Source organism: Numida meleagris, chromosome 7 (assembly GCF_002078875.1).
Source record: "Numida meleagris isolate 19003 breed g44 Domestic line chromosome 7, NumMel1.0, whole genome shotgun sequence".
Lineage (NCBI taxonomy): Eukaryota > Metazoa > Chordata > Aves > Galliformes > Numididae > Numida > Numida meleagris.
In genome coordinates this window covers 3,438,289-3,451,026 of record NC_034415.1, presented here as the reverse complement: position 1 = coordinate 3,451,026, position 12,738 = coordinate 3,438,289, and the positions used below count along the sequence as shown (strand labels likewise).

General features: G+C 35.3%; 1 long non-coding RNA gene across 1 annotated transcript; it reads left to right on the top strand.

Annotated features, from left to right (window-relative positions):
* LOC110402375 lies at positions 10,716-12,318 on the top strand. Its single transcript, XR_002441059.1, has 3 exons — positions 10,716-10,898; positions 11,581-11,640; positions 12,245-12,318. It is a non-coding gene; the product is annotated as an uncharacterized LOC110402375 (long non-coding RNA).

Below are 12,738 nucleotides of genomic sequence, written 5' to 3'. Positions count from 1 at the left end.
TTTACAATTTTCACTCACACATACTCTACAAAAGGCATCAGGAAGTCATGAGAGCCACAGACACAACGCAATGCTGGATTTTGGCCCCAAAATAGCCAATTTACACCAGTGATGAACTGATATTCATGAATGGCTGTGCTGACTGCAGGCCCTGAATCATAACACAAGGATGAAAATGTGATGTGCTGTCAATTTTTTTGAAATGCACCTTCAAATGAAATGCTTTGGATGAAACTTTCATTAGTATATATTGGTGGTGAGGCATGCTGCTGCATAATGAGGATTAAATGCCAAATAAGAAAGTGCTAAGCCTGCACAGTGAGTATTCTTCAAGGAAATTTTCCCCAAATCAGTCGAGTCAATCAGTTTTTACCCATGACTTGAATACAGTCTGATCCAGACGCAGAACTCTTTGCTTGTCAGAAATAAACTTCTGGCTTGTGCCAAGCTCTAACACTTAGAGATTCCAGGCAGTATTGGCTAGCTGAAACAGAAATGTGAACTAAAGCCACTCACTGTTGTGGGTCAGAGCCTTTCCTCTCCTAATACCATTAGAATGATAACTCAAGGGAGCTTTCAGTTAATGAGGTTATTGTGCTATCCTGGATTTGACCTTGGAGTTTATTACTCATTTAACAAGAAATGAGAAGATCAGATATGTCTTTGTTGCTGGACACATCTTGAAAATTTTGAGTATAAGAGCCAATCAAAGCAAAAAGATTATGGTGGTGAATTGAAGCATATAAATTTGCATATTAAGAGTATTGCTGAGAAAAGATGGTAAAGAAGAAATAATCAGGTGTTTTTTATTACTTCTCTTTGTGATATGGTGTAAATGATTTTGATGTATTTTTACTTAGAGAAAACATTTACTTACATTTTGATGTATTTTTACTTAGAGAAAATGTTTTTGTGCTTAAAATACCTTCTACTTAATGAATGAGATTCATTTGCAGTACTCTTCAATAGAGAGTTTTTCTTTAATTAATACCATGAAGTTTCTTACTACATTATGGTATTACAATCTGGTTAAATATATTTTCATAGACATCGTGAATTATGAAAAGTAAACCTTGGAGTCTTTGTAAAAGCCTTTATTTTGGGGGGAGTGTACTTCCATTTTAAACATATGTATCCTTTTCTTTGAAAGAGATTACATTTGTAGGTTTATGGAGAGGAAAAATGTATTTATATACTATAGCAAACTTGTTAACAGAGCTTGCTTTGTTGTAAATTTGTGTTATACTAAATCTCTCCTCTTACACCTCCTTGTAGAATACATCTTTGTTAAGTTTGTGTATTCCTTCCACAGTCTGTGACACATCTGCTAATTATTATCCTGTGCCAGCAGCCTTAGTTTGCTATTTAGTTTCTCTGAATGCACTGAAAATGTTAGTTACAGGGATTAAACTCCACTCCATCATCTTGTCCTGACCCTTACACCACATAATAAGGGGATGACTTACCCGGAGATGGTACTGAAATGATATACGGGAGAGACGCTGACAAGCAGAATAGGAAAGAGAGCAGGGCCTGAAAAAAAGTGCCTACCGTTACATCCCATGGTTGTGATTTGTCCTACCAGATGGCTGAACTTCTCATCTTCAGGAATGCTCTTCATATTTGAGTAGGTTATGGGTCAAAATCAACACGGGCTGGATTATCTGCCGTTTTTTTCCTTTTGGTTCTCGCTTTTGAGTACCTTAGGCTCAATGCCCTTGTCCTGCATATACTCATAACTATCCTGAGAGCATTAGTTTTCTTTGCCTAATGTAGCCAGCACCAATAAAATCTAATTTGCGAGAAAGAAAAAACAGACTTTTGCTTTCTCACTACTATGCCTATTTTAATCTACATTCAAATTTAGCCTTTAACAGTATTTCTTAGTGATGCACTTGGGCACAAGAGTTCCAGTTCGGTATATAAAAATGTGAACAGCAAAAAGAAAATCCAGTTGAAAGTCACCTGTGTGCTCCACTATTCTAACCTCTATATTTAAAGAAGATAAAAACAGAGTTAGTCATTCATGTGGGATTTTATTCATCTATTATTCAGTTAAACCGTTTTGACAGTACCATAATTAAGCTTCAGTATTGCTTTAGTATTGTTTTTCCAGCATTTTGAAAAGTTATTTAATATTATGATTATGTCCAAAAATTTGACAGTAAAGAAGTATTTCAGATATTTGAATATGATTATATATATTCCTGAGACTCAAGCAAAGATTTAAACATAATATGACTTTGATTTTGATCACGTAAAAATTGTTCCAAGTAAGTGTATGGATAAAATTAAAAAGTCAGAGAAATTTCCTGCTCTTGTACTTTGACTAGACTAGATGTCTGGATTTGTAACTGAACAATTACAAAAAAAAATAAAAATATTACAGTTCAACACCTGAATAATTGCTTTTAATTTTCATGGATGAGCTGATAGAGACACTCTTCATTTTGTGGTGTGGCAGCTGTGCCTTGCCATCTGAAAGGTGTCTCTTTTGTCACTGCTGAAATTAACCACTCACTCTTCACTGTGCTCACATCCACTGTTTGGTCTCCAGAAACATCCAGCAAGCATTCATGAGTGTCAGTGGGAGCAATATTTTTCACATGTGGGAATTCAATGACAGATCTTTGCTTCCTACACACTTCCATGTCAGACACCATTTGCCCCTCTGCTACCATCTGTTGCATGGCAACAAAATGTCAGAGAATATTGGTGGGAAGGTTTAACCTCTACTGCCATATCACCGACATCCACCTCTGATGACTTGTAATAAAATAGGAAGTATTACTTTTGGAGCAGCCATCCTAAAAAAGCTTTCATCATCAGCTACTGAAGTAACAGAACAGATGATGCAAACATTTACACCAAAATACATTTTATTGTCTAAAGTTCTTAGTCTGCTGCAAATTTGACTACACTTTCCTCAAGGGATAGTCAGAACAATAAAATGGAATTGGGCAATAAAATTTTCTAACTACTGTGTTACTCTCAAATATGCAAAATCTGGCATGACTAATGACAAATACACAGGGACCCTGATATCTGCTGTTTATAGAAGACAGTAGTTCACTGGAGGTTATTTAGTGTCATGTATCACGTATCAGAAATTATCCAAATATATTTCTGCTGATGGAGTAAGCTCAATCTGATAGAGAATGCATGTTCCTGTCCTTTCCTCAGAAGCTTTATAATGACTTCAGAACTTAGGGAAACTTCTAGAAAAATGCTGCAGAACGGAAATTACTGTAGTAGTAGTTTGGGTTGTAATAGTTAGCGTAAGGGGACATCAATATGTGGTTTGCTAATTACACAATTTTTATTCTCATTTTCATCAGATAATGATATTTTGGATATTTCTGAATTGTTTTATAAGATTAAACAAAAGGCAGAATTAATTTTAATCCAATCAGAAGAAAAATACTTTGTAAGTTAGAGAACAGTTTGAAGAACTTTTCAGATTTTTAGATCTTTCCCCTCTCTAGAGGCTCTAGAGGCCAAGACTTGATCATCTTTTGAGTATTTTGAGTGTCTTTATCTATATTTCCCAGAAACCAAACCATTTTGCCTTTACAGTGTCTGCATTAAGTAACTGTACTCAGAAGTATACTCAAATGTGCAAGTCTGCCTAGCAGGAAAACAGTGTTTCTGCAATATTTTTTCAAATTTAGTAGAATTCATGGGTCTGTGTGGTCAAAATGGTGATCCCTCCCTCTGAGTAAATCCTCAGTTAAAAAGATTCATACTCTCAGATGGCCAATCTTAGCTGTTGATCTGTTGTATCAAAATGTTATCAACCTGTCCTTTTGAGTGTTACGTTATTATTTTTTAGTTTAAAAATAATTTAGAATAATAAGCATAAATATTTGGGGAAAAAAATCTGAAATATTGGACGTTTCTTAAAATCAAAATTTCACTTTATTCCTTACATCCTTTCTATTAAACTGTACAGTATTTTGGGAATCATTTCATAATTTTTGAAGTTGGGTATGAATTTCCATGGATCATACATAAGTAGAAAAAGGCTAGCGTACTGTTGACACTATTATTATGTTACAACTTTTATTTTAAGACAACATGAGTTCGAAAATATGCAAAGGATATATCTAAGAGCAAAAATCTTGTTTCAGTTTCTGATATTGATTCTTATCTGTAACTTGGCAGCTAAGGAGCAAATATATTCCAAGCCTGCATTAGCAACCCTATGAATGACTAACTTGGATAGCAATAAATGCTTTCTGAAGAATTGATTTTCACATGTCATCTTAAGTGTTAGATAAGATTACGGAAAACTCCATGTTAGCTGCCGAAGACAGATTTTTCTTGAGGAAGAAAGGAAGGAGAAATGAATGGAAAGACAAGCCCATAAAGAAAGAAGACAGAACAGCAACTGTCTTATCTCAAGTCTTAGCCAAACCTTGGAAAGGTAGTCATGGTGCTGCGGTGATGTTCTCCATCAAATTTTGTTAGCACACTGGCCAAATTTAAGCTACTGAAACATCTGTAATGAATTTGATAACCTGGAAGCTAAACAAACAGTGGAAGGAGCAGAAAGGCTGCAATACATTTTCTTCAGTCTATTTTCATCCATTTCACATTATAATTTATTACTGAAATTCCTTTTTTAAGGAGCTCTAATGAGAGGATGAGAATAGTGCATTTCCTCATTACTCTCTACATCTAAGCCTAATTTTCAGCATTCTGATCTTAGTCCATCAGCTTCTAGTGCTCTCATTAGCAGATCCAAGGCAGATAGTCAAGTTGCTTTCTTTTCCCAGTTGTTTTAACTTCAAACTTTTGCTGACTACAAGAAAGAATTTTATTTAACCAGATGATTCCTGCCCATAGCAATGTAGATGTCAGACTTGCATGTGAAGTATTTACTGCTGTAGTATTGGTGGCTGCTGAGAACATATGACGTTTCCTTTTCAGTACTGCATATCTTATTTCTTGGGGTGTTTCTGTTCTTTACTTCAATTGCTCAGTAAGTTAGACATGTATGATATGAATCCATCATGGTAAATAGGTACTATATTTCAGTATTTCTGGCCATCTCTGTAGTACAATAAAATCAAAGTAAGGAACCAGCAGACAATTGAATACTTCTCTTATCCTCTAATGACTGGCATCTTGAATTACACTGTGTCATTTTGGAATGACAAATTTTTTATTCACCAGCACACACTTCTGACACTTACACCCAAAGTCCTCAATTATATCAAACATATTTTTGATACACACTGTGTTTCAAAAGTAAACAAATTACACTTTTATATGTATTTATGATCAAAGAATTCTTCATAGATTTTGTAAAATTTATATATAAAGTTGGACTTCATATGTCTTTGTTCTTCAGCACCATGCTTGTTAACACTTTGTTTTTGGTGTACAGTAGAGAAAAATATATAGAAATTTAATCTAAAGAACAAAAAAGCAAAATGCAATAGTGTCTCTATATTCTTTACATGATGTTTCTGGAAGTTTAAGTACTTGCTATCTGCTATTGTCCCACTTTTCTCCCTGAAATTCTATCACAAACTAAGTATTTGTAAGCCAAAAATGTGCTAGAGATCCTGACTAGTAAGAGGGAAAAGAATGTTTAAATGAATTTCTCCAGTTACTTTGTGGGTTTGTTTTTTAAAAAATCTGTGCATTTTTACTACTCTGCCAGCAATTTCTAGCAGCTATATTACACTCATCTCTAAATGACAGTAGTGTCCAATTAATTATAAGACCAAGCTTCTACTGTGAATAAAGAAGATATACACTTCTGAAACTAACATACTTTTCATTAAATTATGCTAACAAAAATATAAGCTTATTCTTTTTCAGATGCAAATTTCAACCTGTGACTTCATACTTGCTTGCCTCCAAGGTCAGTGGAAGGTCAATGGTTATTGACTCAGTGAAAAAATTTCACTTAGTAAAAAAGAATACGTTGGATACAATGGGAATTTTGGTAACAGATATTCCAGGCATTGTAGCACCTGCTCCGTCATTTCATCAGAACTATCTCTCTTTTTTTTTTTTTTTTTTTTTTTAAGTATTGTTATGTTTTTACTGGCTAAATTATAGAAATATGTATCCAATCTTTCAAAATGTTTCTTTTTATCCTGGCTCTTGTGGTAACAAATACTCACTCTTTCACAAATGCTGCAGATAATGCAGTGCCAGTAGGCTTTGTAGTTAGAAGGGTGCTCTGGTTTTAGATAGAGTATCCAGTTTCCCACATAGTGTAAGGATTGCGAAAAAAAAGATCAGGTCACCAGTGTGACTGTTTAATAAATAAATTATAAAGTATAAATTTAAGCACCTCTTGTTAGATAACTACTTGGAAAATGCTGCTTTTCCTAATGAATAATTTCATTAGCAGCTCAGCAATTTTTGGAGGAAGACCCAAAATGTGAATAGATCATGTGAGAGAAAGGAATAGAAAATGACCAGAGATACACTGTTAAAATGACTTTTTTCTTGCAGAGGGGAAAATAACCATTGACCTTCCATTGCCCTGGGAGGGAAGCTAATATAACATTGCAGGTTGAAACCACAGCAATTTTGAGAGAACAGCTGACTAAAAGAAGGGGAGAGGATTCATAATACCTTCTCTGACTCAAACATTGTACTATCAAATCATAAAGAAACCAAACAGACAGGCAGGAAAGGGCTCATTTGTAGTGAGATTAAATGTAGTTGCTAACGGATTATGGACTGTATGCAAAACTCAAAGCTTCTTTTATAAACGTATTTTTAAGTTGGAGGATGAATGATCTCACGGATGAGGGGGACATTTGTAAATGACAGGCAGAAAGGTAATGTTACAGAATGAGCAGGTTAGGGAGGAGTGTGTAGCAGGAATGGATTTAGGATTATGAGGTGTTTAGGAGCTGACAAACAAGCGTAATCATGTTAAGAAAAACAAACAATCTGTGAGGGCTGGGCTTTAGTGGGCTTTATTTTTCAGACCTTTAATCAAGGTCTGAATCAGAATCAGAGTTCTCTGAGAAATTATCCTGGAAATGGGGACAAGAATTTCTCTGACCCTATGCTAAAGGCAAGTTTGTTAGACACCATTATTCTCTCAATTTGTACTAGCACATAGCAGGATTTATTTATTTATTTTTGCAAATGTGTTTCTGCTTGTTAAACTTGAGAATTGTTTTTCTCTTAGCCCTTGGGAAAGCTATTATGTATCTAAAGTACAAATCTAAATTGGATGCACACTCTCTACTCATCAAGAAATTTTGGCAAGAGGCCACCTGGGAGTTGTCCATAGTTAGTGGAGTTTCTGCATTTTAGATTCTACATTAATGCTTTCTGGGTATATCTCCTATTTGGAAGTCTGCACTGCTTGAGAAACCACATAATTTTGACAGAAATACATTTTGCTCTCATTCTCAATGAATAATCAGCAGATTTCTCCTGTCCCTTGTGTGTGACATCTCATAATATAATAATGATTTTCTCTGAATGTGTTTCCTGGAATTGTAGGGGGGAAAAAAGGAAAAAAAAAAACAAAACACAAGTCTAATTAAGAAAAATGTGTCATGGAGAAAATATTGTCATATACTTAAAATTTCTGGCTTTATGTAAGATAATTTGACTTCTCTTTTTTAAGAAGAAATCGTTTTTATTTTGTAGCTTGAATATAATCCAGTGATATAATGTAGTTATAGAATGATTTGCTACAAAGAATTCATGTGCAGTAACTATTTTTTTAATTAGTTGTATGTATTTTTTTTGAGCTTGCAAGATTATACTTCATTTTATACTGTGTTTAAATAAAATCTGACATCTGATATCCGTAGACTGCAAAGAGGTTTAATCTGCAGCGTATTTATTCCATAATGTGCTATGAACCCAAACAAAGGCCTATAAAACAATAACCAACTGAGTACAGTATTTGGAAGAGATTTTCTATGCTGTTAGTAGCTGTTGGCATTTATTGTAGACCATTTTAAGGGAAAGCATACAGCCTTATAAATTGAGGTAAGCAAATGATTCAAAGGAAGGAATTGCAGTAGGTGCCTCAGATTTAAAAGGCTTTTATACTTTATTAAAAACTGATAAAATAGGGAAGCAACAAGGAGGTTAGACATCAAACTGGCTTTCATCCTGTTAAACCTGTATCTGAAAAGCATGAGGTGCTTGGTGCTCTGAAAACGGCGACATAGAGGGTGCCGATCTGTGTCCCCAGCAAGCAAAGGTGCTCTGCTCTGAGAAGTGGATAAGGAAAAGCAGTGTGCGAAAAGAATCAGTCACTGATAAAAAATAGGTCAAGGTGAAAAACCCAGGCTCCCATAGTATCTCATGGGTGTTTTGATGGCAACTGAAGTGCAATTATCTTTACAAGGTCTGTCTGCTAAATCAATTAACAGTGTCATTCATAACATCACTACAGCTTTCTTCCGCATCTCTTGTTTATGAATTCTACCTCTTTTTGTTCAGTTAGCTTGCTATGCCGTTACAGTAGGGCAAAAGAATGGATTTAGAGAACATTATTATGAACTGCTTCTGGAATCTGAGTTGCCAATAGTTTCATTTTATCAAAACCCAAATATAGCACCACTGTTGTTTCCTGTATCTGCTCCTGTATCTGCTGTGAAGTTCTCAAGGAAGACTTATGTATTTATATATTTATGTATTATAATTTATCTGGTATTTAATTGCTTAATTTGGACTAAACTGAGCTTTCACAGTGTCTACTTTATGCTTACTGTATTTGAGTTCTGGTTATAAAAAAATATAGCAGTAATTCTTTTTCTCAGTCTTCGCCAAACATGAGATAGTTTAAAATACCTCAAAAGTTTCCTGTTTTCAGTCCTGATCTGCAGGATCTGAATTGCATCAGATCAAAAATGTTTTTGATGTAAACATATATTTTATGATAGAAATGCTTTTCTTATTTTGTTGTAGCAAGTAACTATTGGAATGAAACATCAGATTACAGGAAAAACAGTGCTTTTATTTGTTGCTTTGTTTTAGTGGGCTTTTTTTTTTTTCAGAACAACCACGAAGATAGAACTACATAGACACGTACTTCCATCAAATAACTTGTTTAGTTTTGTGTGAAAGTAGCCCTATATAGATAAAGGAAAGATGCAAAGACCTTAAACTTGAGGACTGAAAATTGTCTGAAAACTCTGTTTTCCTGAGGGACATAATATCTGCATTAACTTTCTGCCTATTTTTTCTCAAGGCTTTGAAACCGAATTTATTTGTCATAATTATCTGCCATGTTTTTTTAGGAATGCATAGCAAATGAAAACTTGTTGCTCTGTCGTCAATTTTGCTAACAGTATTTCTACTGAGAGATGTTTTCAGGAAGTACATGGCACACTTGATTTTTTTATTTGAATTCCTTCAAATGTGTATGATACTTGAAAAAAAACAACACTCACTGGCATATACTTGTGTTGTAGTCATGATGCTTTAGCACGTCTGCTGTCAAAACTTTTGGTGATTTCATAATGAGCAGACTTCACTATTTTGCAGCCCCAAGCTATAGAGAGAGAAATGAGGGAAAGGAGGAGAAAAGAGCAGAGACTGCAGCTTCACTCCCAGTGGTGAGTGCATTCATGCTTTTCTGCTTTGGGCTCACAGCTGCCTTTTCCCCTTCTATTTCATCTACGATCTAATACTGAATTTTCCATCCTTCTTTACTGAGAAAGCTTGGTTGTTTTGGCTAGAATTTTAAGGACGTAGATGGAGTCATGAACTTCATGACGTTGGACTGATAATAGCTTGTAGTCTGTAGCAGCTGAGAGAGGGGTAGGAGTAGTATGAACCCTTAGTATCGGCATTTAGCATGGATAATGGAATTTAGGATGACTTTTATTTTTCCAGTGATACTGGATGGAAGAGTTATTACAGAAATGCAGAGAAGATAAGTACTCTTTTTCATCCGATGGATCAAATGTATTGTAGTCACAACAGCTTCCCATTGGAATTAGGACTGAGGAAATACAGTCTCTTCCTTCTAATTCTTTTAAGACATTTCTCAGGGCCATATATCTCATAAAGAGAAAAAAGCTTACTTCAGCATAATGGGCTTCATTAAAATTTAAACCTTTAAAAATGGCATTTGGATCATCTCCAAGTATTTACTTCCACAAATGTTATTCTTACATCCTCTAATGAAAGACTTTTCCTTTCTCCTTTTATTTTTTTCTTCCTTCTTTCCTTTTTCTTTCTTCCTTTCTTCTTTTTGAGATATTTCGTTCTCCTGGCTTATGTTATAGGTACTGCATATAAAGAAATTGCTGCTGATAATATCTAGATTAGAGAACTCTGAATCTGCTCAAAATACATTGAAACATTCCTCATGTCTAACGTTCCTTTTGTTGATATTCTCAAATGGAGCTGAGTAGGGGAAAAAAACAACAAACACTTCTGGAAAAGTCTGTTTCTGTAGAAAAAGTAAATCCTCCTGTAACTCTTCTTCTTTGTCAATGACAAAGTAAAAGAAGACTGGTCTCGGGTAAATGAAACCAAGATTCTCTTGTCTGCAGTTTCCTTTTCTACTCCTCGAAGCTTATTCAATTTAAGCATTTACCAAGGCAGGACATCTGATGTTGCAGGTGGATTTGGCAGATGAGCCTGGCTAATGGGTTCCTCCATCTGAAGAGGCACAAATCTTGTTCTTGCCCATATGGTCCCCCCTTGGCTGCTACTGGTGGTTACCTGGCCCATTTGTGTGCTTTTCATATCACTAACCACCAGCAAATTTCTTTCCCTTTATTAGCCTATCTGCTGATTCAGCAAAGTGGCTTGACTCACTAAGAGGGCGAGTGAGTGTCAGAGACAGCTGAAGGAGTAAAGAGTTAGAGCTCTCAGTCATTGTAGGAAGTTGTGCTTGCCTGTGTATAGCAGTGGTTAGAATGCTTTGTTGTTTCCAGCAGGTAAGATGGGCTTATTGCAATTCCATTTCTGCCTGTTAAAGACCAAATATTTCCACCTACTGTATCACAAAGCTGTTGACTTCTCTGTGGTATGTTTTCTTGCTCTCTTATTTTAATTTAGAAAACACATTTGTAGATTGGGGAAGATTTTTTTCTTCTTTTTTCCCTAAAGATCTATTCCAGAAGAAGTTCTGAAACCTATATTTTCTGATGGGGGATGGGGGAAAGGCCCACTTGGAACATTCTCCCATTCACTGGTGATCGGATTGCTGTTCATTTTTGGCTCAATATTTAGGTACTTTGCATCTCATATGTAACAGTATTCTGAGGTTATGAGCTAGGATATTAGAGAATTTGCTCTATCAAATATGCTTATTGTGCTCTTTGTATCTGTTGTAGCTTCCAGGGAAATAAATAGGAGGCATTGCTTATGGAGCAACCTACATAACTAACACCGGGTAAATGGTGCTTATTGCTTATGTGCTGTAACACATAGAACGTAATTGCATCTGACAAATAGAAAGAGTATAATTTCAAATCTCACACACATATACCCTTTCATAAAATATGTATCTCACAGAACTTTTCAAGGTTTGCTATATGGAGGTTTGTAATGCTTTTATATTTTCCCTTTAAAAAAAAAATGTCTTGAGAATTATCGTTGGCTTGCTTTTTATTGCAGTGTGAGCTGAAAAAGATCTTTTTTCCTCTGGAGACTGTGAGCAGTTACATATCATTGCAGGTGGGAATTGTTTTCACAAAGCTATCTCTTTGTTATGATATATAATACACCGTTTTACCTAAATCCAGGAGTTGTTGCTGGTACTTTTTACGTGGCAGCAGCTAAGAATCGTATGTCAGTAATTTATAACCACATAAGTGAATCACTGGACCACAGCTGTAGTTTGCAATATCTCTTTTCAGTGATTAACGGGTCTTATAGCATGTTTTTCGATTGCATCTTACAAAATCTGTGGGTTGCTGTAGAAATTATTGCATGTTGAGACACCACATATATTCGTACATTACAGGAAGCATGAAGAATATCTGCTGCCAGACATTTACTTCATTTCAGCATTCTGAATGTGAACTTCACTTTTTCATCAGTGTACTATGTCAAGGGATCCTATCACATTAAATAAACTGCATTAAAGTTTGCACTGGCCATGTAACAGGCCTGTTTGACAGTGAAAGATATTAAAATGCCTACTTCACCTAGAAAAAAAATGAATACAGGCACATTTTATGGGCCAAATGACAAACTATAATGATTAATAGTCCTATTTAAATGAATAATTGTCATGTGTACTGTACCAGTTTATGTTGTACAATGGTTATATATGCAGCAGCCGGCAAACCTCTTCTATGGAGACGTAAAAGACAAGAATTGGTAAAAATAACGAGACACAGCTGAGCCAGGCCAAGCTAAGAGTAAGCCTACAGCATATTTCAAATGACCTCAATGGAGCAGAGAGGATTTATTGACATCTGAAGGCTTCCAACACCCTCCCCCAACTTGATTTCCAAGTCTTTCGTGATTTACTGTAGAATGTCATGTTTTAAAGACCTAAGTTAATCCTAGTGAAACAAATCAAGGCAAATTTTCTTTGTTCTGTACGAGATCTTAATTGATAGGTTTCTATTTTTGCTTGCTTAAGAAGGAATTAGTGCGGCTATCATAGGTATAAGAGAACTGGAATTTATGTAATAGATGCTTTCATTTCTATCTTAATTTTCATTTCCTGAGCACTGTGGTGGGAATTACTCCCTCACTGCATAGGCAACTGTCACGGTGCGGGTGGGGTCATCAATTAGTGGTGACGTAGGAAACTGATCTGTG